Source organism: Lepidochelys kempii, chromosome 13 (assembly GCF_965140265.1).
Source record: "Lepidochelys kempii isolate rLepKem1 chromosome 13, rLepKem1.hap2, whole genome shotgun sequence".
Classification (NCBI taxonomy): Eukaryota; Metazoa; Chordata; order Testudines; family Cheloniidae; genus Lepidochelys; species Lepidochelys kempii.
In genome coordinates, this window is record NC_133268.1 from 37,342,686 (window position 1) to 37,361,773 (window position 19,088).

The window sequence follows — 19,088 nt, forward strand, 5'->3', positions numbered from 1 at the left end:
CCGGGCCCCTTCAATCGTCCCCGGAGCCCCGCTGCCGCTTCCCCAGGACTCCAGCCCCCACCACCGCCCCGGGCCCCTTCAATCGTCCCCGGAGCCCCGCTGCCGCTTCCCCAGGACTCCAGCCCCCACCACCGCCCCGGGCCCCTTCAATCGTCCCCGGAGCCCCGCCGCCGCTTCCCCAGGACTCTGGCCGCCACGACCGCCCCGGGACCTTTCAATCATCCCCGGATCCCCGCCGCCGCTTCCCCAGGACTCCGGCCGCCACGACCGCCCCGGGACCCTTCAATCGTCCCCGGAGCCCCGCTGCTGCTTCCCCAGGACTCAGGCCCCCACTACCGCCCCGGGCCCCTTCAATCATCCCCGGATCCCCGCCGCCGCTTCCCCAGGACTCCGGCCGCCACGACCGCCCCGGGACCTTTCAATCGTCCCCGGAGCCCCGCCGCCGCTTCCCCAGGACTCCGGCCGCCACCACTGTCCCGGGCCCCTTCAATCGTCCCCGGAGCCCCGCCCCGCTTCCCCAGGACTCCTGCCGCCACCACCGCCCCGGGCCCCTTCAATCGTCCCCGGAGCCCCGCCCCGCTTCCCCAGGACTCCGGCCGCCACCACCGCCCCAGGCCCTTTCAATCATCCCCGGAGTCCCGCCGCCTCTTCCCCAGGTCTCCGGCCGCCACCACCGCCCCGGGCCCTTTCAATCGTCCCCGGAGCCCCGCCGCCGCTTCCCCAGGACTCCGGCCGCCACGACCGCCCCGGGCCCCTTCAATCGTCCCCAGAGCCCCGCTGCTGCTTCCCCAGGACTCAGGCCCCCACTACCGCCCCGGGCCCCTTCAATCATCCCCAGATCCCCGCCACCGCTTCCCCAGGACTCCGGCCGCCACCACCGCCCCGGGACCTTTCAATCATCCCCGGAGCCCCGCCACCACTTCCCCAGGACTCCGGCCGCCACCACCGCCCCGGGACCCTTCAATCGTCCCCGGAGCCCCGCCACCACTTCCCCAGGACTCCAGCCCCCACCACCGCCCCGGGCCCTTTCAATCGTCCCCAGAGCCCCGCCCCGCTTCCCCAGGACTCCGGCCGCCACCACCGCCCCGGGCCCCTTCAATCGTCCCCGGAGCTCCGCCACCGCTTCCCCAGGACTCCGGCCCCCACGACCGCCCCGGGCCCCTTCAATCGTCCCCGGAGCCCCGCCGCCGCTTCCCCAGGACTCCGGCCGCCACCACCGCCCCGGGCCCCTTCAATCGTCCCCGGAGCTCCGCCACCGCTTCCCCAGGACTCCGGCCCCCACGACCGCCCCGGGCCCCTTCAATCGTCCCCGGAGCCCCACCACCGCTTCCCCAGGACTCCGGCCCCCACGACCGCCCCGGGCCCTTTCAATCATCCCCGGAGTCCCGCCGCCTCTTCCCCAGGTCTCCGGCCGCCACCACCGCCCCGGGCCCTTTCAATCGTCCCCGGAGCCCCGCCGCCGCTTCCCCAGGACTCCGGCCCCCAACACCGCCCCGGGCCCTTTCAATCGTCCCCGGAGCCCCGCCACCGCTTCCCCAGGACTCCGGCCGCCACCACCGCCCCGGGCCCTTTCAATCGTCCCCGGAGCCCACCGGAGCCCTGGGGAAGTGGCGATTTAAAGGGCCCAGGGCTTGGCCACCGCTACCACCCAGGGTCCTTTAAATCGTCACCCCAGCCCCGCTGCCGCTACGCCAGGGCTCTGGCAGCGATTTAAAGGGCCGTGGGCTCCAGCTGCTGCTGGGAGCCACAGGCCCTTTAAATTGCGCCTGTGGAAGCCGATCCACCCCGCTATGGTGCACCGGCTCTTGCCAGTATGCTGCACCAGGGCATACTAGCTTACTGTCACCTCTGGTTGCCTCCCTCTCGGGCCCAGAGGAAGGCCACTCTGTCTCTTCACAGCCGATAGCGAGCACCCAGTTCCTGGCTCTCTGGGCAGGGCAAAGCAGTGAGCTCAGAGCCTTCTGACTTCAGCAGACAGCAGCCAACAGTCTAGGGCCAGGCCTTCAGGCCCCAGCTGAGTGGTCATCAGTCCCAGCTGTGGGGTTGGCGGAGAAGTGGGTATGGGGACCTGGCCCTACTCTACTCCACTGCAGGATCCCAACCCAGGGGCTTGTTCGTGGCAGGTGGTCCCGCCACGGGGTCAGCCGGGAAACTGAAATCTGCTGCTTGCTTCCCAGCAACATAACCTGACCAAAGTCTGATTCCCGTGGGCCGCTTCCTGCCGCCTGTTTTGCACGGCTCCGTTGGAAGCGAGCTCCCAGTCAGCCAATGGTGGCTCCAGCAATTCCTCGTGGCTCCCAGCCGCCTCCAGAGGCAGGGCGCTGTGCAGCTCGGCATCGGGTCCGGGATCCTGCAGAGGGCTTGAGACGTCCACCTCCTTCCTTAGCCCAGCACCACCTGAGCTGGTGGGCCTCTCTATACTTCCTGTCCTGCCCCCTCTGCTTCCCACGTGGATGATGGGGGTTGCTTGACTCCACCCACCAGGGCAGAGCGGTCCCTTGCTCTCAGGCTCAGAGGGAGGTGTGACAAGGTCCACAGGGTGCAGCCTGGACTGTGGGACCTCTGAGCCCTCCAAACCCACCAGCCTGGGCTGCCTCTCACCCTGTGATGCTGATGTCAGGCTACAAGCCTCTGGCAGGCCCTGCACTTACACAGCCATCCACAGGCAGGGACACGCCCAACCGAGGTGGCTGGTGACCACATGGTAATTCAAACGGAAGGAATTTGGTCGAGGACTGTGGAACCTCCCAAATGGCTAGCAACAGGGGTGGGATAAGCGAATACCCCTGGCGAAGTTCCCCTGGGGTGAACTTCCATAGCGTGTCTTTGAGGGTCCGGTTGAACCACTCTACCAGCCTGTCAGGCTCGGGGTGTGTCATAATTATACAGCTAAAGGTAGCCTAGAATTCCTCCTTACCTGTAAGGGGTTAAGAAGCTCAAATAGCCTAGTTGGCACCTGACCAAAAGGACCAATGGGGAAAGAAGATTCTTTCATACCTGGGGGGGGGGGCGGGGGGCTTCTTTTTTGTGTGTTCTCTTGGGAAGCAGAGAAGCATCAGGTCAGAAAACTCTTTCTCCTATAAACCATCCTAAAAGTCTCTCATATTACAAAAATTGTAAGTAAAAGCCAGGCAAGGCGTGTTAGATTATCTTTTGTTCTGCTTGTGAATTTTTCCTTTGCTGGAGGGAGGTTTATTCCTGTTTTTTGTAACTTTGAAACTAAGCCTAGAGGACGTTCTGCTGTGTGTTTGAATCTTTTGTTACCCTGTAAAGTTATTTTCCATCCTGATTTTACAGAGGTGATTTTTTTACCTTTTTTTTAAAATAAAATCCTTCTTTTAAGAACCTGACTGATTTCTCTATTGTCCTAAAACACAGGGGTTTGGGTCTGTGATCACTTTGTAACCAATTAGTTAGGATATTAGTCTCAAGCCTCCCCTGGAAAGGGGGTGTAAGGGCTTGAGGGGATATTTTGGGGAAATAGGAACTCCAAGTGGTCCTTTCCCTGATTCTTTGTTAAATCACTTGGTGGTGGCAGCATACCCCCCAAGGGCAAAGAATTTTTGCCTTTGGGAAGTTTTAACCTAAGCTGGTAGGAATAAGCTTAGGGGGTCTTTCACGTGGGTCCCCACATCTGTACCCTAGAATTCAGAGTGGGGAGAGAACCCTGACAGGGTGGTAAATAGATGTCTGCAACTTCTTCATCTGTAAGATATCACAGACCTGTTGGAGCAGCCTTGAGGTAAAATTTGCACCATGATCCATTAGTATTTCCCTGGGGAGGCCCACCTGGGGAAAGACTTTAATTTGTTTCCCAGCAATGGTTCAGGCTGTGATATTTCAGAGGGATTGCTTCCAGGAACCAGGTGGCATAATCAAGGATGATGAGGATATATTTGGACCCCATGGTACTCTTTGTGAGAGACCCCATGAGATCCATAGCGACCCTCCTGAATGGGACCCTGATCACCAGCAATGAGATGAGGAGGGCTTTTGGCACTTCCCTCAGTGCCGTGAGTTAACTCTTAGGGCACGAGTTGCTATAGTCCTTTATGTCCCAGTGTATCCCCAGCCAGGAGAACCGTGTCAAGACCTGGACCAAGGTCTTTTCGTGCGCTAGATGTGCCATCACAGGGGTATCATAGGGAAATTTTAGGCCTGGGTGTCGGTGGCACCGCAATATGACCAACTGGGTCTGAGTGTCTTGGGTCTGGGGGTCATGGTCGATGCGATAGAAGCGGTCACCTGTCAATTCAAAAAGGGAGTACTGGGTCACCCACTGGGGTTCTGTCACTTCCTTGTTGACACAGGCCAACTGCTTGTACACCCAGCTAAGTGTGGTGTCTTCCTGCTGAGCCTGGCTGAAGTCAGTTCCCAAAGCTGGGGCCCCTTCACAAGCCAGTGACGTGGGGGTGACCCCTTCATCAGGGAAGTTGCAGTCAGTCACGTGGGTTGGCAGGTTATTCAGGTCAGAGGCTTTATGCAGCTTTTCCACTCTGTAGAGGGGATCTCCCTTGAAGACCACCCTCCAGCAGGGAGGGTCCCAACGTTTGCAGCACTCAGGACTTCTGTGAACTCCCCCCAGTCCCGCCCTAGGATGACGAGGTATGCCAACCTTGGTGCCAAGCCCAGCGACATGGCCTGGATCACCCCATTCATCATCATAGTGACCCGGGTGCTGGAATAGGGCTTCACTTCCTCGTGAATGCACAGGGGCCGAATAACCCCAGGGGTCAGGTCAGAAGTGACGAACCCTTGATGGACAAGACTCTGCCCACAGCCAGAGTTGACAAGGGTGGCAACCTGTAGCCCGCCCATGTCCACGGGAATTGTCACCTTACCGTTGGGTTGTTTTGGGGCATGAGATTCCCCAATCCAGACCTCTCAAAGCTGCAGTCCATCATGGGACAGTCATGTTGCAGGTGTCTGAAACAGCCACAGGTGAAACAGGGACCAAGTTCCGAGCGTGCAGGCCAATTTTCAGAGTGCGCTGGCTGTCCGGGTTTGGGGACATCCCAACTAGGTCAAGGCCTCCAAATGCTCCTCAAAATGCTGGTGCTGCATGACAAGGGTTGACAATATCTCGCCCTTTGGGCTGTCTCAGGCCAGGAGATGTTCTTTTGACTGCGAGTCTTCTCTTCCTATGGGAGGGTCATCCCCGGTGTTGCAGTCCTGGTTCTAGACCTGAGAGGGGTCTCTGTGGCCAAAATATCCTCCATAAGGGAAACTGCCACACTCATCATTGCCAGGCAGCGGCAGAGGATCCAGGCCCTGCCCCGGGGTGGGAGAACGTGGGTAAATTGTTCGAGTGCCACTTGCTCTGGAACCACTCAGGCGGCAGACGTCTCCTTGGCTGGGCGCCAGGTGGGTAGGTCCTTCCCCGGAATCACTGTCAAAAGGTTTGGGGCATGATGTTGAGCACAGCAAGAGTCATCACTTTCACCTGCCCGTAGTGTTGGATCCCCTCGACCTGGAGCCCACAGTACACCGCTTGGGCTGGCCACATCAGATAGGGGGCCAGGAGGGTGGCCCACTGCTCAAGCTCCCCGTTGGCCAACAGTAGCTCCAGCAATTCCTTGCGGCTCCCAGCCGTCTCCCGTGGCAGGGCATTGTGCAGCTCGGTGCCTGGTCCGGGATCCTGCAGAGGGCTTGAGACGTCCACCTCCTTCCTTAGCCCAGCACCACCTGAGCTGGCGGCCCTCTCTTTATACTTCCTTTCCTGCCCCTTTGCTTCCAGAGCAGGGGTTCGGGGGAGCCTGGCTCTGCCCACCAAGGAATGTGTAATGGTCCCTCTCTCTCAGGCTTGGAGGGAGGCCACTCTGCCTCACTGCAACCTACTCAAACCTCAGGAGATCGATCTCCTTGGAGCTCCCCACACCAGGCAGGGTCTCCAGATTGCAGCTTGTTCTTGTAGCTCTTTCCAATTTGCCAACTTCCTGTTGGAGATGTGGACATCAGAGTGGGACACAGTCTCCAGTCATAGGTCAACCAAGACAATATCCCAAGATGACCCCACCTCCCTGTTCCAACTTGATATCCCCTGGCTTATACACTCAAGGATCGCGTCCGCCTGCCTAGCTCCAGCATGGGGCTGGGAGCTGTTGTATTAATTTAGATGGACTATATGAGCCAAAGTTTTAACATAACTCAGCCACTGTCCAACATTAAACAGTGTTTGTAAGGTCCAGAGTTTGGTGTACAGAGATCTCAGCCTGCTTAGGACCATGGCAAACACACCATTGAACATCCTTTTCACCTTTGATTAAAGATAGAGAAATAAGGAAAACCAGTTAAAGCCTTTGAAATGTAAAGTATTAAGTGAGGCTCTCATTATAACAACATCCCTTGTTCCCTGTCCCTGTAGCTGGAGAGAGATTTCAGAAGGAAAAACCCCTTGTCTGACAGACTCTTAGACAACATCAAAGCTGGTAGTAACTGTCCTTTGGGGGAAAGAGAAGTTAGCTGAGACTGGCTGGAGCTGTTGTTGTTAAAGTCTGATCCCGTTTGATCCCAGGTGGGGTTTGGGATTCAGCTGGAGCTGGGAGGGGTGATGATATGATCTGGGTCCCTCTCTCTGCCTGGTCCAGTCTCAGGACGTCTCTCAGGATAATGAAGATCTAGGGTCCCAGGAGATGGGTGGGGTGGGGTGGCAGCCATGATGGTGAGGCTCACTCCAGTAACCTCCATTTGTTCTTTCCTTCTTCCTTTTTTGTTCTTTCTTTTCCTGCTTTCCTCCCAAAAGATCTTTTTCTTTAAGGACCCAAAAAGGGCAGTGTTGGGTGGAATGGCCCATCCCCTTATAATGTTGTCCACCAATTAGGCCTAAACTCCAACAGACCAATTTTGGGTCATTAATTTATGGCTTCACATCATCTGTTTTTTAACAAGCATGATTTCAGCAAGGTCCTTGGATTATCTCAAAGTGGCCTTTTTGGTTTAGACTGATCCTGTTTCTCAGTCTGGTTTCCTTGTGCCTTCCCCATCAACATTTGCTACTGTTGGTTATTGCAACATCTTATGAGCTTTCACTCACTTCTCCCAATTCAGCTCCCAATTCGGGTAACTTTGTAGGCCCTGTTAGCGCAATACAACCCCTCTCTTTTATGAACCTGTTCCCCCTAGGATCAGAAATTTGTTCATAAAACCACAATTACAAAAGCCAAAATCTGATTTCAGTTGAAGTATTTAGAGGAAGGTGAGAAAAATACTTGACTATATTTTAAGGGTGGCAAATTCCTTATCCTAAAATTGGGATTTACAAATCTTAACTTGATCCAACATTACAGAAAAATGACAGTTAAACCTTTCAAATGTGAACAAAGTTTACGAACTTACAACTCACTTCCCTTGTAGCTAAAATGAAATGGAAAACTGCGGCTTTTCTATAGTTGTAAGAGATTTAAGAACAAACCAGCTGTTATCCCTGCTTTGGCTGTATGCCCAGAATGGGCAAAGATGGAAAAAGTCCCCCCGCCCCCTCTTTACCATTGACACAATTAAAGTGGGGCATTCACACAGAGGATGGAAGTTGAACCCACTAGTGGGTAAGCTTGCTGACTTGGAGAAAACTGTCTGCCCTGGGCGCATTCTTCCTCAAGCGTGTGGCCGCTGTTCAAAGAGAAGCAACAAGCCGGTGATCTTTTGGAATCGCTTTTGCTGGCATGAACCCGTTGCAACACCCAAAGATGGTAAAACATCCCAGACTTTTTTAGTCTATGGTAGACCCTGCCCACCTGTTTCACCACCACCATTTGTAAAGACAACTCGGCCACTGTGACAACTTGGCCCATCACGGGATCTTGCCTGCATCCCTAGCACTGTTAGACTTGCCGACTTTCTAATTGCACAAAACTGAACACCCTTGCCCCGCCCCTTCCCCAAGGCCCTGCCCCTTCCATGACCCTTCTCTGCGGCCCTGCCCCCACTCACTCCAGCCCCCATGCCTCCATCGCTCACTCTCCCCCAAGCTCACTTACTTTCACTGGGCTGGGGCAGGGGGTTGGGATGCAGGAGGGGGTGAAGGCTCCAGCTGGGGGTACGGGCTCTAGGGTGAGGCCAGAAATGGGGGGTTCAGGGTACAGGAGGGGGCTCTGGGTTGGCGTAGCGGGTTGGCGTGTGGGGGTGGGTGCAAGCTCCAGGAGGGAGTTTGGCTGTGGGAGGGGTCTCAGAGACGGAGCAGGGGGTTGGGGTGCAGGAGGGGGTGTGGGTGCAGGCTCCAGGAGGGAATCTGGGTGTGGGAGGGGGCTCAGGGAAGGGGTAGGGGGTTGGGGTGCAGGAGGGGGTGTGGGTGCAGGCTCCAGGAGGGAGTCTGGGTGTGGGAGGGGGCTCAGAGACGGGGCAGGGGGTTGGGGTGCAGGAGGGGGTGTGGGTGCAGGCTCCAGGAGGGAGTCTGGGTGTGGGAGGGGGCTCAGAGACGGGGCAGGGGGTTGGGGTGCAGGAGGGGGTAGGGGTGCAGGCTCCAGGAGGGAGTCTGGGTGTGGGAGGGGGCTCAGGGATGGGGCAGGGGGTTGGGGTGCAGGAGGAAGTCTGGGTGCAGGCTCCAGGAGGGAGTCTGGGTGTGGGAGGGGGCTCAGGGACGGGGCAGGGGGTTGAGGTGCAGGAGGGGGTGCGAGCTCTGGGAGAGAGTTAAGGTGCAGAAGGGGGTTCTGACCTGGTGCAGGGGGTTCTGAGTGCAGGCTCCCGCCAGGTGGCGCTTACCTCAGGCAGCTCCTGGGTGGCGGCACAGCAGGGCTAAGGCAGGCTCCCTGCCTGCCCTGGCTCCGTGCTCCTCCCAGAAGCGGCCAGCATGTCTGGCCAATGGGAGCTGCGGAGGTGGCGCTCGGGGCAGGGGCAGCACGCAGAGCTTCCCTTATCACACACGTGCCTAGGGTCTGCAGGGACATGCCGGTCGCTTCCGGGAGATGCACGGAGCCAGGGAGCCTGCCTGAGCCCCGCTGTGCCGCCAACTGGACTTTTAACAGCCCGGTCAGCGGTGCTGACCAGAGCCGCCAGGGTCCCTTTTCGACTGGGCATTCCGGTCAAAAACCAGACACTTGGCCACCCCAAGCACGGTGCCGTCCGACACGCAGCGAATAACTACAGAAACTATTGGATACTATGACAAAAAGCCAGGTGTTGCAACAGCCCTTGGTTCTGTTGATTTGAGATTCAGCCTGAATTCAGCTGATATTCTCTTAACAAGAGGGGGTTACCCAAGAAGTCATTTCAGTGGAAGTCTGTTTCAGCCACTTAACCTTCAACAATTTAAAACACTTGGTTTTTACAAGTTTTTTTCCCTTAAAAATACCCTGTCATTGAACCGCCAATTCTATTACCAATCGCAGAAACCACCTGTTCTATGTTATTGTGACGTCTTACGAACTTCCACTGACTTTTCACAGTTAAGCTAACAATTGGGGTAAATTTGTAGGCCCTGTTATCACAAAGCATCCTGTGAATAAGCCGAAGGGAGTTGTAAATTGCTGTCGCATGGCTCTTCCATCATCCACCTCTGGTAGTCGTTCTGCAGAGCTGGCTCAATGTGCGAATGTAAGCCAGGCTCTCCAGCCTCCGGGATCTTCTAGCATGGCCGAGCAAGTAGGAGGCACCTCATCCACAGCACGTTCTTGCTCAGAAGCCACCAAGGGACCAGAGGTGGATCCGGCGACCGGCTGTCCCAGGACCACCCGCTTAGGCTGGAGACACATGGATCACCCCTGGCAAAGGGATGCAAGGAGCGGCAGAACCTCCACCCCATGCTCCACCCCAACCCTTCAACCATCCCTGAACCAAACAGCTCCCGGCCTGCCATAAAACCTCCCCCGGTTTCCATTTTCTGTCCCCACCCAGGCAGCCCCTCGATTTGTGGCGCTTTTTGAGGCATGACCCATCAATAAGGCTTCGATTTTGTCATGGAGGTCACAGAAGTCACAGGCTCCATGACTTCCAAAGATCTCCATGACTTCAGCCCCAGTGGCTGGGAGCTGCAGGGTCCCACCACCTCCTGCAGTGACAGGGGGCTATAAGGTACCCCCGCTGCCTGAGGCAGCAGGCCCCCAAGCTCTCAGCCGCCATGGGCAGCAGGGGTACCCGTCAGCTCCCCGGTCACCCCCATGGGGTAGGGAGATCCTAGCAGCCCCTGGCCACCGTCGTGGGGCAGAGGGAACCCCACAGCTCCCTGGCCACCACAGCGGGGCAGGGGGAGCTCCACAGCTCACTGCGGCCGCAGCCGGGCAGGGGAATGCCTGCAGCTCCACACCGCAGTGGCGGCAGGCAGATCCCTGCAGCTGCCCACCGCCACGGGGGAAGGGCAGGGTGATCCCCTCAGCTCCCCTCTGCTGTGGAGAAGCACGGAGACCCCCAGAGCCCTGGGCACCATGAGGGTTCAGGGGGACTCCCGCAACTCCCCACGGCTGGGGAGGGGTCAGGGGGATTCTTCAGCTCCCCTCCGCTGCGGGTGCCAGGAGGACCCTGGAGCTCTGAGCCCCCATGCATGGTGGGGGCCCCAGAGCTCCTAGCCACCCTGCAGCTGCCCAGTTCCTTCCCATTTGATCACGGATATTTTTAGTAAAAGTCACGGGCAATAAAGAAAAATTCACAGAGGTCCGTGACCTGTTCCTGCCTTTTACTAAAAATATCCATGACAAAATCTTAGCCTTACCCATCAATATAAATCTCACTTCACAAAGTTTTTTTATCGGATCCACGTCGTGGCCTCGGTTTTCTCGGGTGCTACCCATGACTTCCTCTGTGCAGCTCTGGAGTCTGCAGATGTGAGGAGAGCCCATGGCATTGTTTTAGCTTTTTGCCAGTCATGGTAGGAAAATAATCATATTTTGTACATTTAAAAACATTTGCAATGTTGTATGGATACAAAACCATTAACAGCCTTTCACTGATAACGGTTTTGCTTTGTTGCTTTTCAGAATACGATGCTTTCGGTGTTAATTCGGGCTGAAAGCCTTGCTCATGTAATGGATCGAATACTTCTGGTGCTCGCTTCTGTTGAAAGGCTTGGTCATGTTCCCGCAGCATCGCTGGCCGGCTCATGAATCTTAAACGTTTCCTGGCATCCCCGCGCAGAGAGGGGGAGGATCTGGGGAAATAAGGGAGCACACTAAGAATGGGGTGACACCCCCCAGAGCCAGGATTTTGGGGAGGGATCTGAGAATGGAGGGAGAGGGTCTGAAATTGGGGTGACTCCTCCCAGAGTGGGGCTAGGGAACCTGGGGTATAGCTGGGGAGCGAAGTAAACATGGGATGATGACCCCTAGGGAGGAGTTGGGGGTGTCAAGGGAGAGGAGGATTTGGAGGACTCAGAAGGGAACCCTCTGAATACAAGCTAAGAGAGCCAGGAGGCTCAGCATTGGGTGATCTTGCCCCCAAAGATGGGCTGCGGGAGCCAGAGATGGGGGCCCCCAATGGTGTGACCCCTAAAACAAGGAGATCTCTGGAGGGGGAGGCTTTCAGTGGGATGACCCCCAAAATGGAAGATCTCGGGGGGGAGGCTCTCAATGAGGTGACCCCAGAACAGCAAGACCTCTGGGGTGCAGCCAGGGGTTCAAAGGGGTCCAGCCCCCCTGGCCCAGACCCTCAGGATGGGACATCCCTCAGGGACATGGGCAGGTTGGGGCAGCCGTTCTCCAGGGTTTGTTTTGGCGCAGCTGCTGGCCCTCTGGCAGCAGGACGACCCGCTCAGCCCCAAGGACAACCTGCACCGCCCAAACGTCGAAGGTGGTGGGTAAGGCAGCAGAGACCCCACTGAGCACCTCACAGATGCCCTCCTCGCTTCCAGCCTTGGCCCCATGTCCCATTCCCCACACCCCTGAGCCAGCCAGTCCCCTGCCCTGGGGCCAGCTGGGAGCCAGTGCCCCCTGGAGGGCCAAGGCCCCGGGCCCCATCATTTAAAATTCCCACATAGCCTGATTTGCTGGACCAGCCTCATTGTTTCATGTTGGTTCCTCATGGAAATCTTGTTCCCATGGGCCACATACTGCTTGGAATGCAATAACACACCTGATGCAGCAGCCTCTGCTTGCTTGTGGGGGTAAGAAGTCTGGATTGGCCTGTGACCACCCTGCCTGGAGCCCTCAGTGCTGGAAAGGGGAGGAGATACTGCCCCATCCCAGCCCCCATCACACGGGCGCAGCAGGGATTGAGACCTTTCTGCTCTAACCCACTGGACCCTCCTCCCCTCCTAGAGCTGGGGTAGAACCCAGGAGTCCTGGCTCCCAGCCTCCCTGCTCTAAGCACTAGCCCAGGGGTGGCCAATCTGTGGCTCCAGAGCCACGTGCGGCTCTTCAGAAGTTAATCTGCGGCTCCTTGTCTAGGCACCGACGCCAGGGCTGGAGCTACAGGAGCCAACTTCCCAACGTTTCGGGGGGGGGCTCACTGCTCTGCCACAGGCCCCGCCCCCAGTCCACCCCTTCCCGCCCCCTCCCCTGAGCCTGGCGTGCCGTTGCTCCTCCCCCTCGCCCCAGAGCCTCCTGCACGCCAGGAAACAGCTGATCGGGAGGTGCGGGGAGGGTGGGGGAGGTGCTGATCGGCAGAGCTGCCGGTGCCGGGGAGCTGATGGGGGGCTGCTGATGTATTACTGTGGCTCTTTGACAATGTACATTGGTAAATTCTGGCTCCTTCTTAGGCTCAGGTTGGCCACCCCGGCACTAGACCCTGCTCTCCTCCCAGATCTGGGATAGAACCCAGGAGTCCTGGCTCCCAGCCCCCCTCCTCTAACCTACTAGACCAAATTCCCCTCCCAGATCTGGGATAGAACCCAGGAGTCCTGGCTCCCAGCCACCATTGTTTAGGGCACTCCAACAACTTGGCTGGGATACTTCTCAATCTCCTTTCACTCTCAGCTACACAGAGGAATCTCACAGAGTTCAGAGGGATCTTGGTTTGACCCAGCAGTGCAGACCAGCATCCTGGACATAAGGAAAAGCCATTGACAATCAAGAGAAAAATGTTGTCCTGTACTGAGAAGAAAACACAGGAATCCTGGCTCCCAGCCTCCCCTGCTCTAACCACTAGACACCACTTCCCTCCCCAAGCTGGGATAGAACCCAGGAGCCCTGTACAGTTGATATTTTCAACGTTAATTTTCCTGTTTCATTTCGATCTCTGGTTCTGTCACTTCCAGGGCACCAGAGCCACCTAGTGGAGGTTATGGTTATTTTTATTAGCCATATTTTCAACACAGAGCACCTAGAGGCCCTAACTGAGATTGGAACTGGGCACTGCCCAGCCCCGACCGAGATCAGGTCCCCATTGTGCTGATGCGGCAGTCACTTTGTGAGAGCCAGTCCCTAGCCCCAAGAGCTCACACAATTCATAGCCGAGACAAACGCACAATGGAGTCTTATCCCCATTGTACTGATGGGGAAACAAGCCCAGTGGAAGCTGGATTTTCACAGACACCCAAGGGGTTTGGGCACTTCACTCAATCCAATGGGATTTAGGCATCTAAGGCTTCAACCTCTTTGCAAAGCCCAGGCCTAGTGACAGAGCTGGGGCTGGAACACAGGGGTACTGTGCCCCATTGCCAGTGCCTTATGGACAAGCCCACCCATCCTCTCTCACTTGGTTCAGCCTGGTCGCCACAGCAACAGCTCCCAGTTTCAAGGCTTGGCAAGTTCATTCCGTGCCTGGGAAGGTGACACATTAATTGTGTAACTTTCTGTGAGGTCATACAAAGCAGGGCATGGAATGAACCAGCAAACACGGCGGGGCAGACAGATGATGGGACAAGTACAGTTCTGACGGGGGCGGGGGGGGAGATCTCACAGCAGGCTCAACTTGCTGTTTGTTCATTTCTCTGGAACATCAGTAGCTCTCTGTCCGACTTTCGTCTGCAATATCCAGCTGTCTGTCTTCTTATCTGCCACATCCATCCCTCCATCCACACTTCTTCAATGTCCATCCATCTCTCCGTCCACCCTTCTGCAATGTCCATCCCTCCATCCATCAATCCATCTGTCCACCATTCTGCAATGTCCGTCCATCCATCCCTCCACCCTTCTGCAATGTCCATCATCCATCTGTCCACCCCTCTGCAATGTCCATCATCCCTCCACCCTTCTGCAATGTCCATCATCCCTCCATCCATCCCTCCACCCTTCTGCAATGTCCATCATCCCTCCATCCATCCCTCCACCCTTCTGCAATGTCCATCATCTATCCCTCCACCCTTCTGCAATGTCCATCCATCCCTCCATTCATCCCTCCCTCCACCCTTCTGCAATGTCCATCATCCATCCATCCCTCCATCCACCCTTCTGCAATGTCCATCCCTCCATCCATCCATCCACAATACCATGCCAGCCAGTCAGCCATCCTTCTGCAATACCCAATCACGCTAGAGGAGATGGATACTCCCCTCTAAGGCCTCAGCTTTTGCAGAGTTTTCTTGACCAAGCACACATATTTGGAGACTCTGGTGAACACCCTGGGTGCTGACCCATCAGTGCTGCCATGGGAGACAATGCCCTGGGCCTTCCCATCATGGACCAGGAGGGCTCTGGAGTAGCCCTGAGATGCAAACAGCAAGTGTGGGGTTACACATGTCCAAGCAAAGGGAGGTCTGCTTTCTGTATTCACGTTCCTGAAATACACCTCTGTACCCCGCTTCCTGGGGACTCACGGTCAAGTCACTCCCAGGACGTGCCCAGGGCTCCCACTCCACAGTCCAGGGACTCAGCTGGCCCCTATCCCTGATTTCTAGGATCTGGCCAGTTCCAGTCCCTCATTTCTAACCTTCATCCTTGGGTCCTAGGATCTAGTCAGTTCTGGTTCCTGGTTCCCAGGATCTGCCTGGCTTACCATGGATCCTTGCTCTCCCCATTCTGCCCAGCCCTGTCGGTCTCCTGTTCAAGCAGCACCTTGTCCCGGGCACCATGTGCCCCTGTCCCACACTCACGCAGAATGACGCCTTCCTCTCCTGGGGGCCCCCATGCACAGCATCCTGGATGGGGCATAGGGCGGATACGACCAAGACAGACACACACCCTTCCCCGTTACCTTCAGCTTCACCTCCTGCAGAGTGGTGGAGGTCCGGGCATTTGCCTCAGTACTAGTCAGCCCCAGCAGGCCATGCAGCACACAGCCCCCTCCTCACCTTCGCTGGGGCAGGGGGATGGTGCCCACAGCCTGTGTCAGCTCGGCCTTGTGCCTCAGCTTTGATAGGGGAGAGAGAGAAGGGAAATCAAACTCCTCTTGGGGGATGGATCTGCCCCAAGGGGATGGGGCCAGATGGGACTAGATGGGGCATCCCCATGACAACTGTGCAACACTGTGATGCCACGTGCTCACTGGGATGGGGTGATGGGAGGGGGGCGGTACCTGCAGCAGCGTGAGGTCACTGTGGGTGGGTTGTTAGGATGGGGGTGGTACCTGCAGCAGTGTGAGGTCACAGGGGGCGGGGTGATGGGAGGGGGGTGGTACCTGCAGCAGTGTGAGGTCATTTTGAAATGTCTCATCATTGTGTTCTCAGTGGGGGACTCAGCGACATACCCAGATCTTCCGCCTCCCCAGTTCATCTATTGCAATGTTGTGGGGGCCCCGCAGCACGGTGATGGTGCTGTGAAACACAAGGGGGATGCAGGTGCTGCAGACTCGCCAATGGATTCAGTCATGAGTTGTGTCACGGACTCACGCTCCTCGGCTCCGCACGGTCCCTGGGAGGAAATCCCCTTTAGAGGGACAGCCTTCCATGAAGGTTTCACTCTCTCACAGGCTGGAACTGGCTGCTCAGGTCATTGGGGTGCTCTCTCCTCAGGCTTTTGTCCTTCCACTGGCCAGAACCGGCTGCCTTCCAAGCTGGGCTGGGCCTCCCAGTCACCAGTTGCTGAGGTACCCCATCTCCAGGCCATTGTCTGGTGTCTTGACTGCTAGGTAAGTTCACCCTTGGTGTGCCACAACAACGCCCCCCCCTTCTCCCACCTCATTAAACACACAGAACACAGGGAAACTGAGGCACACACAGTGTTCATGCAAAACACGAAGAAAATTCCCCACTTCGTCACACTCCCCCCTTCAAGTCTGAACTGAGCGGGGTCACTTCAGCCAGTGACCTGGGGAAATTCAGGTACCCCTCTCCAGGACAAAGCATTGCCTGTAACATTTGAATTCCCATCAACATGGACCACTTCCATGTCATAACCCTGGAGGATCAGACTCCATCTCAGGGCTTGGAATTAGTCCCTTTCACTTGGTGCAGCCCTGCCCTGCATCTGAGGCCTCGTTGGACACCCTGAACGCATGTCCAAGTCTGGGTTTACCTGCCCCAGCCCAAGCATTAGCGCCTCCTTTACCACACAGAGCGCCCTCTGGCACTGCTTGGTCCAGACTTCCTTGTCTGGCTCGACCTCCCTACAGAGCTCTATGATGGGAGCTGAAGTGGGGTACAAACCTCCAATAGTGCCCTGCCACCCCACCAGCGCCTGTTCCTTGTGTGAGGAATGGGCCAATCTCTGCTCACCTCCACCTTGGCCAGATCTGGCTTTAGACAGCCACTTCTCACCTTGCGGCCCACGTACGGCACCTCTGCCATCACCACCTTACTGTTTCCGGCCTCTATCATCCGTCCTGCATCCTGGAGGTGTCCCAGCCCCCTCCTCACCTGGTCACATGGTCTTTGCAGGTCGGACTGAAGACACAGATATCATCAATATACGCTAGGGCAAAGTCCTCCATCCCCCTTAGTAATTGATCCACCAGGCGCTGGAAGCTGTCAGGTGCCCCATTGAGGCCGACAGGTAGGACCAGGAATCCAAAGAGCCTATAGGGGTGATGAGAGCATATTCCAACCCGGCATCTAGGTCCAAAGGCACCTGCCAGTAGCCCTTGGTGAGATCCATGGTAGCGAGGTCATGCCCCCCGCCCCAACTTGTCTAGGATCTCATCAGTCCTAGGCATGGGGTAAGGCATCAAACGTGGTGACGGCACTGAGCTTCCGATAGTCCACACAGAGTCAGATCGACCAGTCTTTCTGGGGGACCAGCACCGGGGGCAAGGCCCAGGGCTGGTGGATGGCTGGATTGCCCCTAAAGCCAGCATGTCTCTGACCTCTCTCTCTCTGGGTCCTGGGCTGTTTTCCCGGTGACTGTGAATGGGGAACATCTCCCCTCCCCCCATGGACAGCGCGATTAGTGAGCCCAGGCTGGCTGGCTGGCACCCGGCTGCAGGGACGAACACAGCCCCTCTGATCTCTGCCTGCGGATAGGGGTTAGCTGGTCAGAGAGGGGGATTGATTCCAGCAGGAGGCCAGCTCCTGGCTTAGGGCAGAGGTTTACTTTCCCCTTCTCCTTCCCCTGCCCACGCACATGGCCACAGCAACGTCTCCCCGTCAAAGCATGACCTGGTGCACTCGCCCAATCGGGCAGCCCCAGCACACGACTCACCCCCTTGCGCTGGCTGATGATTTCACAGGGCCCCCCCCAGGCACCCTTGGCACTGAGCCGAGATCCCTTCTCCTGCTCCCCAGTGCCATCGGAGCCAGCAGGCTGTTGTACCACTCTTTGGCTTTTCCTGGGCCCCGGCTAGGTTCTTCCTGGCCAAACTCAGGAATTCAGTGAGCTTTCCCCAGAACGTCCTCCACCACCGGTTTCCCATTCATCTTCTCCTTCCATTCGTCTCCCGTCGAGTCCGGGGGTCATCGAACTGTAGGACTGGAAAGGACCTCAAGAGGTCATCTAGTCCAGTCCCCTGCACTCATGGCAGGACTGAGTATTGTCTAGACCATCCCCGACAGGTGTTTGTCCAACCTGCTCTTAAAAACCTCCAATGATGGAGATTCCACAACCTCCCTAGGCAATTTATTCCCGTGCTTAACCACCCTGACAGTTAGGAAGTTTTTACTAACGTCCAACCTAAACCTCCCTGGCTGCAATTTAAGCCCATTGCTTCTTGTCTCATCCTCAGAGGTTAAGAAGAACAATTCTTCTCCCTCCTCCTTGTAACAGTCTTTGATGTACTTGAAAACTGTTATCATGGCCCCTCTCAGTCTTGTCTTCTCCAGACTAAACAAACCCAATTTTTTCAACCTTCCCTCATAGGCCATGTTTTCTCGACCTTTCATCATTTTTGTTGCTCTTCTCTGGACTTTCTCCAGTTTGTCCACATCTTTCCTGAAATGTGGTGCCCAGAACGGGACACAATGCTCCAGCTGAAGCCATATCAGCTCGGAGTACAGCAGAATTACTTCTCGTGTCTTGCTTACAACACTCATAGAATCATAGAAATCATAGAATATCAGGGTTGGGAGGGACCTCAGGAGGTCACCTAGTCCAACCCCCTGCTCAAGGCAGGTCCAATCCCCAGTTTTTGCCCCAAATCCCAAATGGCTCCCTCCAGGATTGAACTCACAACCCTGGGTTTAGCAGGCCAATGCTCAAACCACTGAGCTATCCCTCCCCCGCAAAACTTCTTCTGGCAGTAGTGGGATTTGAACCCACGTCCCCAGAGAGACTGGAGCCTAAATCCAGTGCCTTAGACCACTCAGCCACGCTACCACCAGCTATGCCTTCTAGTACATCCCAGAATGATGTTTGCCTTTTTAACAACAGTGTTACACTGTTGATTCATATTTAACTTGTGGTCCACTATGATCCCCAGATCCCTTTCCGCAGTACTCCTTCCTCGGCAGTCCCCTCACCCTCCTTCCACACAACAACTCAAAAGGGTGGACCCCTGTGAATTCCTGGGGCAGTAAAAGTTCTGCAGAAGACCTCGCCTGGTATGCTTGACCCCTCTAGGGTGATCAGATAGCAAGTGTGAAAAATTGGGACAAGGGGTGAGGGGTACTAGGTGCCTATATAAGGAAAAGCCCCAAATATTGGGACTGTCCCTATAAAAGCAGGACATCTGGCCACCCTCGGGACTTCTGGGGAACCACCAGCTGCCCTCTAAAACCACAAGGTTCAATTTTCCCTCAGGGAGCCTTTTTCTGATACTGGGTCCCTTCTCTCACATGGATCTTTCCCTGCAATCCTTCCCCAGGATCTTGCAACACTGTGGCCCACAAGGGCCCTCAGCTTCTTCTAGGAGGGATCCTTCTGCTGCTCGGTCTGGAATTCAGCTGCTGGGTTCGGGGCCCAGCCCTCTTGGCTGTACCT

At 56.5% G+C, this 19,088-nt stretch overlaps 1 non-coding gene across 1 annotated transcript; it reads right to left on the minus strand.

The window, feature by feature from the left end:
• Window positions 1–18,403: 18,403 nt before the first annotated feature.
• On the minus strand, window positions 18,404–18,485 carry TRNAL-UAG (transfer RNA leucine (anticodon UAG)). The gene has a single exon. It is a non-coding gene; the product is annotated as a tRNA-Leu (tRNA).
• Between the last annotated feature and the right edge of the window lie 603 nt (window positions 18,486–19,088).